General features: G+C 38.0%; 1 non-coding gene across 1 annotated transcript; it reads left to right on the top strand.

Moving 5' to 3' along the window:
* The first annotated feature begins 2,210 nt into the window (after positions 1 to 2,210).
* LOC133097083 (U4 spliceosomal RNA) lies at positions 2,211 to 2,357 on the top strand. Its single transcript, XR_009701957.1, has one exon. It is a non-coding gene; the product is annotated as a U4 spliceosomal RNA (small nuclear RNA).
* Positions 2,358 to 12,646: the final 10,289 nt, after the last annotated feature.

Here is a 12,646-nt window from a genome sequence, read left to right as displayed (position 1 = left end):
GTGTTTTCTGCTTGTCAGTTTCTGTACTATTCAGCTTAACTGGTACTTTCTTTCTTCCAGACTATATATACCATGATGTTCTTTAAATCGTTAAACTTTAGTACTAGAAAAATTAAAGGTACTTAATTCAGACCACTGGTCTTCTGCATGAAACCCAGATTAACTAAAAGACAGTGCCCAGAATATCTCCTTTTTCCCAGTCCAGTACTCTTCAAAGGGATTTTTTCCCCTACTGTCTGTATTCTAAGGGGTTTGAGGAAGAATAAAAACAAGGCACCATTGTCCTCTTACAGATCCCTGTACTAGGTCTTTGGAAAACAACTGAGGATGCATAAACTAGCTTTTGGCTGCTGAGCAGATCAACAGTTATAATTCCACAGTGTCTCTCATGATATTTAGTCAACTTTATAGATCAGGAAACTGATTGAGCATATGGTGTAGAAAAGGTTCTGTGTTATAATCTGCAGTAAATAAAAGTAAATAGAGCTTAGTGTCGGACTTTACAAAAGCAGACAGGGTTGGGATGAGAAGAAAGGAATAAGACACATATGTAAACAATTATGATGTAAGCTGGGACCGGTTGGGAGGGTGTAAAGTTCTGTGATAATTCAGGGAGAGCGCCTCAGATGGGAGGAAGTCATGAAAGGTTTTCTGGGGTACCTGGAGGGACAGACCTTCAGAAGGAGTCGATGAAAGGCAGTGCGAGAAGTGGACACTTCAGGAGGAGAGAGATTACTAAGCAGAGGAATAGAAGAAGGCATCCTGGGGTGTGACTGAAGAATAAATAAATAAATAGTCCAGTTTGGTTCCTATGCTATGTGTGAATAGAAGCCTCATGAAGAATACTGATGAAAATATGTGAGACCATATGATAAAAAGGTATGGCTTTATGTCTTTGGCATTCCAGATGCTCTGTGTTCACATGAGAAGCCCTGCCCTCCCTGTCCCCCGTACTCTCATACAATGTGTTCATTAGCAGTGGGGCATAGCAGCTTCCGCTCCCCGCATTCATACCTGGTCCTGAACTGAAAAATGTTTTGGAGGGAGCTTGATTCCTCTGAGAAATATTTAAAATACTTCTATCAAGAAATTTTCTTCTCCGACCCTTCCCTGTCATTTTAAAAATTAGATGGACTTTTCCTGATCGTCAAGGATTCTCCAAGATAACAGGTTGAGGTTTCTTCCTGATGATTTGAATTCATCTTGCATTTTTAAATCCTCTTCAATTACTTTCTGTTGGTTTGGCTTTCTCTGTTCTCTTTCTAGGCAGCATATTCCCAGTATATCCAATTATGGTAACCCTTCTCATAAAGAAAGAGGAAGAGAAAACATTAAAAGTTTCTACAATTTCACTATCATGTTTTATGAGTGTTCTCTCCTTCTTTCTGGAGAGTAGAAAAATATATGCTATATTTTCTTTGCCCTGGTCTTTTAGTGAAAGCAATTGAGGAGTATTTACTGAACCCCAGTTTTGCTTTGCTACTTAGATTGTTAGTTTTTGAATTCAAAGCATTCAGCATGGTGCCTACAATAGATTGGAATTACATTACTTAAGATCTCAAAGTGATCTCAAAGTCTTCCAGTATTAATTACCCAGCTCTTTTTTTGTATGTACAAAACTGATTTTCTGAGAAGTTAACTGAGTTACCCAAGGTCACATAATTTGACCCTGGTTGAATACTGACTTATCATGAAAATTCTAAGAATAGAAGATCTCCTTTTAGGGATTATAAATAATAATTCTTTTCTACTTAATCAGTTGGCTCACAGCAGTCTGTGAAATACTGTCTTGATTAAGATAACATATAGTAAGTGTTCAATAAGTACTTGCTCAACGAAAGGATAAACAAATCTTTAAATGAAAGAACACTCAGAAAACACAGTTTAGCAAAAATACAGATGGAAAACCAGGACTATGAGTTAAGAAGGTGTGACAAAAGGAAAAGTAAGAAAATATAGTTTTTTGGTAACTGTGTTCAGACCATAAAATTAGCAGTCCAGCACTAATCAAATTATGTAAATATCTATGGCCATATACATGGTATATATATGTTCTGGACAAATTATAAAAACTGGATGCTATAATTCGCTTTTCAAACCTCTCTATCCCAAAGTTATTAAGTCCAGGTATTCTAAAAGCCACGTTAGTCCTTTGCACATTTTATTCCTTCAATCATTCACTCCATTCATTCAGTTAAACGCCTATTGCCGGCTTTGTGCAGTGGCAGCATCGTAGCCAATGAGGTTTATCTGAGGCACAGTTACTGCTAATTGAAAACACCTACATGCCAAGCACTGTGCTGAATCCTAGGGACAGAATAGTGTGTGATTTAGATACAATTCAGTCTCTTTTGGAGTTTACATTATGTGCAGTGCCTACACATAAGATTATTCCCTACTCATAGATTATTCCCTATATCACGTATTTAGTGACAATGTGAGTAGTGCTGAGAAAGAAAAGTTCAGGAAGAAAAGTGCTCTGAGAGTTTGTTATAGGGGACCCTGACCTAATGGTAGTGTCAGAGAAAATTCCCTTGGGAAAGAGCTCAGATAGAGGAAGGGAGTGTATTAAGGCTCTGTGTGGACGCAGACAGAGCAAGTCCAGGAACCAAGAAGGACCAAGAAGTCTGGCATGCAAAAAGCAAAGGCAAGCATAGAGCAGCATGAGACCAGAGTTGGTAGGAAACAAATTGCTGTTCATCTACAAAGGGTTTCGGTTATATATAGGTAGAGTAACTTCACTTCATCAATGTTAGACTGCCCTTCTGTGGTTCATGGGAGACTACTTATCATTGTTATTAGTAAACTGACTTCCTTTTATATTTTAATATAACAGCCTCACAATTGTTTGATTTTTTTATTATATTCCACTGAATTGTGTTTCCACACTTTCACCCCAAATATTGCAATATGAAGTAGGATAATAATTCATGAACTGAAGAGACTGTATTGTTATAAGTAGAAGATAATTATTTACTATCAAGTTATGAGACCTTTGATTCCTAGAACTCTGGTGCTAAATCAATTGTCCATTGCATTTGCAAATTTGTAGAGGATTAGCAGTCTTTTGCTTCCAGTGCTCAGAATTTAAAGATTGATTTAAAAAAAAGTTATAGTAATCAATCTCAAAGTGATCATTCTCTTGAACTAGTAATACTTTTATCAGTTGATGGCTGTTAAATGAAACATTTTCATTTCCTGTTAGTCCAACTGTTGTCAATTCCACAAACTGAATTCAATATTTTTCTTCAATTTTTAAGAGATATAAATAATTCATATGCAATACATTCTGTGAAATCCATAGAAACCTTCTGAGTTGAATGCCTTGCTGTATAGACAGGGATGTGACTGGTTTGTTTTACTCTCTGTCTACATATACACCAAATTTAAGTATAACCATAGACATTTTAAAATTTCCTAATTAATATTTATTTTCCTGAGTTTTAAGAGAAAAAAATCTTGTGTAATTTTATTCCTTTTATTTGTATTTGTATTGATAATGTATTAGAAATTTAGGTCTACCAGAATTTCTTTTCCCTAATCAAATAAAGTATGATGAACTTGCTAAGATTTCAAAGTTTGCTACAGACAGAATTTGGAAGTTTAAGGGAACAGTGTCTCTGAGGAGAAAAAGAAAGAGAGAGAGAAAAATGTGAGAGAAAGAGAGAGAGAAGAGAGGAGAGGACATTTGGGGTGTCTAGAAGAAATTGTGATGGTGTGAGGGAAGCTTTCAAAAGAGTTCATAAAAATGACATAATCATATTTTTCTTAGACCCTCTTCTCTCACTAATGACTTTTGTTCCTGAATTGTTTTTAATTCTGTTTACCAAGAAGAGTGGGCTCTGGTCACCAGCGCTTTCAAGGCAATGGAACAATGACCTATATCAGGAAGCATTTTGGTAATGGGGAAGTTATGTTGGGAGGTATGATTATGTGCTTTCGTCATTCTAAAAACACACCCGTGTTTTTGTTTAAGAACATGTTTTAAACATGTAGACATTTAAAAACTCTTCAGCTTGCTTCTATCACATTGACATTTCAAGTTTAAAGATTTTAAGAACAGTTTATAAAGACAAATATGTTCTTTTGTGAATTACCAATATATGAGCAGGAGGGACATCAAGAATCACACTTAAGTCCCTGAAAGTCACGTGTGCCATGTTTTCTTTCATTTTGAAAATATGCTCTTGTACCAGATAGTTATGCTATTGTGGACAGGGTTTTGTTCTATTAAGTTTTATTCCTGCTTTCGCTACTCCTAGAAAGACCTTTTTTGGTTTGTTTCTCTATGTTTGGCTTAGCCTTAGTTACTTGGTGTTGGGGTAGCATTCTGTCCTGAATTACTCTGATTTGAATTCCAAATTGATTGCACAAACCCCACATCAACAGGTTGGCATTATTCTATGGGCATAATACAGTGATTGTTGGAGAAGTGTGGCTTGAAAGTCCACCCAGGGTGTCAGAGAGTAAATGGACCTTTTGTTGGCTTTGGGGGTTGGATTATTTTTCTTTGTCTTGCTGATTTTGAGATTGTTGGACAGAAATTTAACTTTTTCTTTACTTTCATTTTGGCAAGAGATTAAAAAATCTCAATAGTGTTTCTTTACAAGGCTTCATTGACTTCCATAAAACTTTGTTTCTGAATTAACTTTTATCTCCTGCAAACCTTTGGGCAGGACAAGCCGGGCATTTACATGGCATTTGCAACAATTAGAAAGTTCACTGGTTGGAACTGATCTTTGGTCACCGAGTTTAAAAAGATGGGATGCTGTAATGCCCACTGATTGTGTGATTGTTTAAACCTCACTCATAAAGGATTTTAGCTGAAGAGTCTTTGTCTAGGGCAGGCCTGTGAGATCCAGCTGCAGTGGTCTGGGAATGAATGCCTTTGTGTCAATGGTCAGCTCCCTCTGATATTTGATCAGCCCGTATTTGTAAGGCAACCTATGTCTACATCAGCAAAGTATGCATATAATGCTGGGCTTTGTAATCTGGTTGAGAAAACGCATGGGTGTTCAGAGGTTTCCCCTATACTGTTACCTTTGGATGATTAAATCTAGTAGAAAGAAGTGTTATGTGAATAATGAAAAACACAGAATGATCAGATGAAGTTGAGTTAGGACCGTGACTTTGTTTCCAGTGCTGCAACTTCCTGTGGCCAAGATGAGCTATCTGACTCGGCCACTTCGATTTTTCAAATTAACTAGAAAGTTTACAGAATCTTTATTTTATTTCCTCCAGACCCAAGGAGTATGTCGTCAGGCTCCAGCCACTGAAAAAGGAGAGACAGTAAATTTTATGTTAGAGTCTTTTGGAGAGTAGAGAAACTCATACAAAGCCAGCTACACACACACACACACACACACACACACACACACACACACACACGCTGCTATACAGTGACACAGAAATGGAAAGTTAAGCTGGTCATACCATTTCCTGATCTAGCTGTGGTAAATGCACTTAAACCTCCAGCGTCTTTCTGTTTTAAATGATAATCTCAGAAAGTCTCCAGCAATCCTTACATCATAAGAGACTAGGAGCAATGTTTCTCTACAGAAATACAATTGGCATTTACGACAAGACAGTTCTTTGTTCTTTGTTAGGTGTGACTTTCCTAATATTGCCGCACGTTTAGTATACCTGACCCCCCAGGACCTAGATACCAGTAAAATCTTCGAGTAGTTGTCCTAGAGAAAGCTCCTTTCTTGTCATCCCCATCCCCCATATTTCCAAGTGTCCCAGGGAAGCTATGGAGTGGTGCCAGATCAAGCAGATTGCGAACCTCTGTAATGTATTATTATTACTGAAATATTCTGAAAAATACAGAGGCATAGCCACTATCCATAGTTTACCATGTTTCATGAAAATTAGAATTTAAAAAGAAACATTCAATCCTAAAATTATAGAATACATACAGATAACTCCCGACTTTAAAAATATTATCCCAAGAGGGTTTTTATTTTTTTAATTAGTTATTTGTAACTTTATACACACTTTTCCATAGAAACTGTTAGGCTATATCTTCAAAATTTATTTAACAAATCGTAGACTTTTTTTTGAGTGCCATCCGGTAAGAGATCCTACAGAGATGAATTTGCCAAAGTCTAAAGTTTGTTTCATGTCCTTGAACTATTTCAGCATAATCCAGGGGCAATGTGACTTGGGTTGACAAACTCACTGATTGAGATGTGATAGAATATCAATTAGTTTGTGTATTATGGGGTGTATACACATGCTCCACGGTGCTGTGTCCTGCTATCAAAGACCTGAGGCTTTACATTAGTAACCACCACGCGGGTGTTTGGTGAGTGAAGGGAAATGACAGGTCTGGATGGCTAGTCCCCCTAAGTCATGGCGATGCCTGGGCAAAGTCCTTTCATGACTGAGATGCCCATGTCTCTTGGATTCTTCCCTTTGGAAAGTGATAGAGAAGCTGCAAGAATTTACTTCTGTGTTCACTTCACTCATTAAATCGAATGCTGTTTCTAGGCAAGTTTACTGTCCCTGCATGTCTAAGAAATGATCTGTTACCTCCTATTTAGGGTTGACATTAATTTTACCTTCAGAAGGAGAAAGGTCTTCCTTATACCTCAGGGTTACTCTGGAAGAAACTCAGAGCCATCTCATTTACAGCAGATACTCATTATAGAGATAACATAGCATCAATAACAGCAAATATTTATAGTACTCACTGTATTCCAGAAGTGGAAATAAACATAAAGTGTTAGAAAACAGGTCTTTGGTATTTTTTAAAATTAATTTATTTAATTTATTTATTTTTGGCTGCATTGGGTCTTCGTTGCTACGCGTGGGCTTTTTCTAGTCGTGGCGAGCGGGGGCTACTCTTGGTGGTGGTGCGAGGGCTTCTCACTGTGGTGGCTTCTCTTGTTGTGGAGCACGGGCTCTAGAGCGTAAGACCTTCAGTAGTTGTGGCTTGCAGACTCAGTAGTTGTGGCTCACGGGCTCTAGAGCGCAATCTCAGTAGTTGTGGCGCACGGGCGTAGTTGCTCCGCGGCATGTGGGATCTTCCTGGACTAGAGATCGAACCTGTGTCCCCTGCAATGGCAGGCGGATTCTTAACCACTGAGCCACCAGGGAAGTCTAGGATTATTATTAACATCAGAGATCACTGGTTTTCGAATGTTTTTAATCAAGTAAGAGAATAGAAATTGTAATCATATATTTAAAAGAGTAAAGTAGAAGTGCAGGTATTTTAAAAATCTTTAATAATAAAAGTGTGTAATCATCTCCAACATATTTCAGAAACACACTAGTAAAATATTGCAAAAAAAATACTCATTAGTTTCTGTAGTTTTTGTTTCCTCACACAAATTATCTCTTCATCTATGATCCCTAATAATTTTCTGTTGACTCTGATGTTAAACTTAATTTTAAACTATTTTTACTACTTATAATATAATATCGACTTTTTTCCAAGTTGGCTGAGGAAGATTTAAAAAAATTATCAAAAGTTCTACTGGCAGGAGTCTTACCATGTGATTCAAACAAAATTTTCAAAAGATTGAAGTCATATAATGCTTAGAGGTAAACTAGGTTTTAACACTTAATATTTTAAAATTCATGTTCTTTCCCTTGTAAGAATAAGTTAAAGATATGATGGTTTAAAAATAAATATTATGGGCTTCCCTGGTGGCGCAGTGGTTGAGAGTCTGCCTGCCAGTGCAGGGGACACGGGTTCGAGCCCTGGTCCGGGAGGATCCCACGTGCCGCGGAGCAACTAGGCCCGTGAGCCACAATTACTGAGCCTGCGCATCTGGAGCCTGTGCTCCGCAGCAAGAGAGGCCGCAATAGTGAGAGGCCCGCGCACCGCGATGAAGAGTGGCCCCCGCTTGCCACAACTAGAGGGAGCCTTAGCGCAGAAACGAAGACCCAACACAGCCATAAATAAATAAATAAATAAAATTTAAAAATAAATAAATAAATAAATAAATATTATGAACATAATGACTGCAAAGGCAGGCATTTAAGCCTTGAATCAGTTGTCCAGGAGGATACATTTTTTTTTAATGTTCTCTTAGAATACTATGTCTGCTTTTAATTAAATGTCTGAGAAAAATTTTGTATTGATTTATCAACAAGTAAACCTTGCCACAATAGTCAATATCAGTTACATAGAAGAGAATAAACACCAAACCTCTCAAACTGAATAAAAATATTTTTTCCATTGGAATTCAATGTGTTGCTTTAAAAAAAAAATAGAGGTGCAGCAGGGCAACCTCAATATAGAATTTTTATTAAGTTTGGGTAAATCTAAAATCAAATCAAAATTGTATAAAAGAGTTCCATTTTGTCCTAATTCTCTAGAAATACTCTTGTCAGGGATCCAAAAGGAGACCTCTTTATTGGATGCCCTAAAATTTCGCTTCTTGAGTAATCGCTCCCCAAAAAGCTCCTGGCCCTTCAGAACCCCATGTGGAGCTCATAGAGGCAATGAGCTTCAATGTGTAGTTTCCAATTCTTCATTCATTTTCCAGCATTCCTGTTATTTCTTCAGGCAGCTGCAATGGAGGGTGTCAGGATAAATTTATGTTTGAAATGGGTACAGAAAAGGAAAAGAATTGCAAATCTGAGGAACTTGATGCTTCTGAAGCCTTACTATCAGGGCTCACTGTAATGTTGATATTTCTTTCTCTGTATTCTTTTAACGTGGCTTGTCTCTGTGCCAGGATGTCTGTAGCTTCAGTTGGCAGACTCAAAGGGTGGGGGGCAGAAGTGACCTGGAGGATCACTCATTCACACATCTGGTGGTTGATGCTGGCTGTTGGCAAAGACATCAGCTAGGGCTATGGGCTGAACACCTACTTGTGACCTCTTTATGTGACCTGAGCTTCTCACAGTGGGGAGGCTGGGTTCTGAGGGTCAGTACCCCGAGTAGAGCCAGATGGAAGCTACATCTTTTTTATAATCTAGCCTCAGAAATCATATAGTGTTACTTTATGGGTTGGAGCAGTCACAAGCCTGCCCAGATTCAAGGATTGGGGAAATAGACTCCACCTCCTGATGGGGAGTGGCAGTTTTGGACCAGAATATGGGTTTGGGGAGTATATGGGACCACAAATATTAATATTACTGTGGTCATTTTGGAAACTACAATCTTTCGCATCCTGTAGAAAGGCAGCTCTAATCACTAAATCACTTTGTCACAGAAAGTCTAAATCTGTTTTAAAGCAGCCCATTCATTTGCTCTAACCTTACTCTCTGCACATGAATAGTGTAAACAGTGTATTACATGACAGCTCTTTATACACTTAAGTTCTGTCACTGAATCCTTCTTTTCTTTATTTAAATACCCTCATTTTCTTTTAAAATCCCTGTGGATACACTCTGACTTATCAGTGTACTTAAAATGTGATATCCCAAAGTGAACACAGTATCCCAATGTTGCAGGCCAGGTTTTAGAAAGGAATAAAATAAATTGTGAGCCTTCTTATTCACGTATTATACCTTAGATGGTGTAGCCTAAAGTAACTACCTTTTTAAAGTAAATCACACTATTATCTTAAACTGGGTACGTTGCTAACTAAATCTGATATTTTATTCTGTTGTGAAAGTTCCAGCTTGAGTAATTTCTTTTCTATTTTATTTTTTTTTCTCTTCTCCTTTCTTCCTCCCTCCCTCCCTTCCTTCCTTCCTTCCTTCCCTCTTTATTTATTGTTCCCTGAGTTTAGAATGTGAACAAGCATTATTTTCTCCTCTAAATGTTCTTCATAATCAAATTAAGGACAAAATTTATGCTAATTTAGCCTATCAATTTCTTTATGAAATTATAACACTGCCTTACTCTCAATAAACCATTCTCTCAGGTCATATACTTACTGGCTCAGTTCTTTATCCATGGCAGATATAAAAATCCATGGCCATGAAAATTAGAAATGAGAAAAAAAAGTTTTCTGTCACTCAAGGAGGAAAATATATAATGAAAACTGAGTAGTAAACACTAGTTTAAATCCTTTTGAAAAGCCTGCCATGATTATATAGTTGTTAGTACTTTGTGTTGTGTAAAAAGCTTGTTAGGGCTTGACGCTATTTAGATGAATCTTCGAATAATGAAAGTAATGATAAGAACATAAATGAAAATAACTACAACTAACACTACAGTCATTTAAAAATACTTATCATTTGTGTATTGTATAAATGATTTTTTACAACAATCGTGAAAGGTGAGCATTATAATATTACTATCCCCATTTTACAACTAACAAAACTGAGCTTCAGGGAAAATGAAATAACTTGTTCGGGATTAAAACAGCTAGTAAGTGGCTCAATTTGGGATTCAACTATTGACAGTTCTAATCCCATATTGTGTGCCTTTCTAACTATGTAATGAATTTGCCCTTCTGAAGAATGCAGTTGATTTTTTCAAGTCAGTTATCTCATAATAACTCAAGGAGTTGCAGCAATGGAAAGATTCTCCAGCTAATTTAAGTGACAAATTTATTGAAAGGATAAGGGTGCTTATATCTGAAAATACAGGAACCATGGTAGTTCTGGGATCCAGATTAGGAACTAATGGTCTTTTCTGGGAAGCACCATGGAGATGAATCTGACCAAACTCTTTTCTGCACTAGCACCGCTCTTCTAAGATTCAAATCTCAACAGAGCTTCTCTGGCCCTGGTTGGGTCATATGCCCACCCTGTGGCTTATGGGAGAGTACTGTGATTGCAGCCCCCCAAGATTGCCATAATAGGGTTTGGAAAGTGGTAGGAGATTCTCTCAAGGGAAGCAGGGATATTATTACCAAGAGAAGGCAGAAGGACCCTGGGCAGCTAAAAACAACAGATGTTCTCTATGTTACCTTTCAGGTTTGTTGGGGAAATTAAATTAGATAAGTCGTATGAGATGGCTGTGACATAGTGCTCAAAAAGTTGTTATTATTATAATCATCACTTAAGTAAAACCCAGCAGTCAGTGCCTGACACATCAAACATACAGTTCAAGAAAAATCAGTAACATTAATCAGGTTTTCTGTATGGGAGAAAGATTTACCCCACAGGAGGCCGATGCACATACTCCTGCACATTCAGAGTTGTCAGGTAGTAAGGCAACCAGCTAAGCACTTCAAGTGCAGAAACACCAAAAATTGTCTCTCTTGTTCCTTCCCAATCCAGTGCCTAGACTAGGACAAGCTCCACCAATGGGGAGGCTAGCCTAGGTAGGCAGTGACTATAGGTTTAGAGCCAGAGTTCCTTTGGAGACACCCAAGCAAGACAGTAGCTTGTTCACTGGATGATGCTCAAAGGCATATAAGGGTCCAGCTGGGAGGCTTAATCTCATATACGTACAAGTGCTAGAAAAGTGGTGCATGGTTACGGAGCCAATAAGAAGGATGGGTTGGCAGCAATTTGGGGAGGATGTGCTTGATCCAAGAGGGCACCTGATACTCTGTTCCAGCCAACGTAGTGAGGAGGGGAAATGCAGGCTTAGGGTGGTCAGACCACTTGATTTTCGAAAGAACTAGAAATCCTGATTTTTAGGTGAAGTTAGTTTGCAGTGAATTCAAAAAGTTAAAAAAATACTTTGTAATCTAACACTGTGCAGGCCAAATAAAACCCGTTTGTTGATTAAATTTGTCCCATGGTGGTCTGTTTGCCATTTCTGTTCCAAGAAAGGTTATCAGCCCATAACCTCATTGTCGGTAAATAAGTTCTCTTTGTTCACAGTTGTGCACTCCACGGGTTGCTGCATTTTCTACATTATTTTCCCCCTCATGCTGCCATTCATTGCTATTCATATTAGCATGAATTTAATTATAGAGGGGTGGTGCCAGGGAGAAGGTAAGAGGAGCCCTGGGGAGAATTTTTCTCAGGCAGTGACTCACACTGCTGTACCTATTCCTCAGCCTTAGACTATGAAGCTAAACCACCTCCAGAAACTCAGGCTGAAGAGGGCGGCCGCACGTGGTTCTTGGAAAAAGGGGGAAAACACAATTCTCCCCCCACCCCTCAAATCTCTTCAAATGCTCCTTCCACAAAATACTTGTGGTGTTGAGAATTGGGGTAAAAGACACATTATTATGTTCAGGTTTTTCTTCTGTGACATCTCCTTCCTTCCTTCTTTGTTGAGCTTCTCTCTGTGAAGCTATTCTGGACTACTTCTGCTTTTTGAATGAGATCCCTGCTGGATTTTTATACAGTGATAAACACCAAAGGCCCCCACTGTACTCTGCTTAGATTTTTGCAAGCTGCAAGTTTTGGCTTCTGGGCAATTTTCTTCCAGCAGATGGGCATTCCCAAATGACACTGTGATATCTAGAAGGGTCAAAGAAAGTTAGATATTTTTTTTCAGCAGAGCTTTATCTTATACTGTAATGCTCCACAGCACCTAGCTTAGTACCAGTCATGGAATAAATGCTTCTTGACTGATTTATAAGAGGAGTGACCTTACATAAAGCAGAAATATGGGACCATGTCAATAGGGTACCTTGAAAATTCCTCAACATATCTACCTGTAAATATCTTGTCCAATCAGTTTACTAAGGTACTTAAAATTTACATCATTAGTCACTCTTTTGGACTTTCTTCTGAAGATACAGTGTAATTATTACCAAGAGAAGTGTGCTTTATTCTATTAGCTACCATTATTTTAAACAATGAAATAATTGTGAAATAATGTGTAAAAGTA

This window comes from Eubalaena glacialis, chromosome 8, assembly GCF_028564815.1.
Source record: "Eubalaena glacialis isolate mEubGla1 chromosome 8, mEubGla1.1.hap2.+ XY, whole genome shotgun sequence".
NCBI lineage: Eukaryota > Metazoa > Chordata > Mammalia > Artiodactyla > Balaenidae > Eubalaena > Eubalaena glacialis.
Note: the sequence above shows the minus strand (reverse complement) of the source record. Positions and strands in the feature narration are given on the sequence as shown.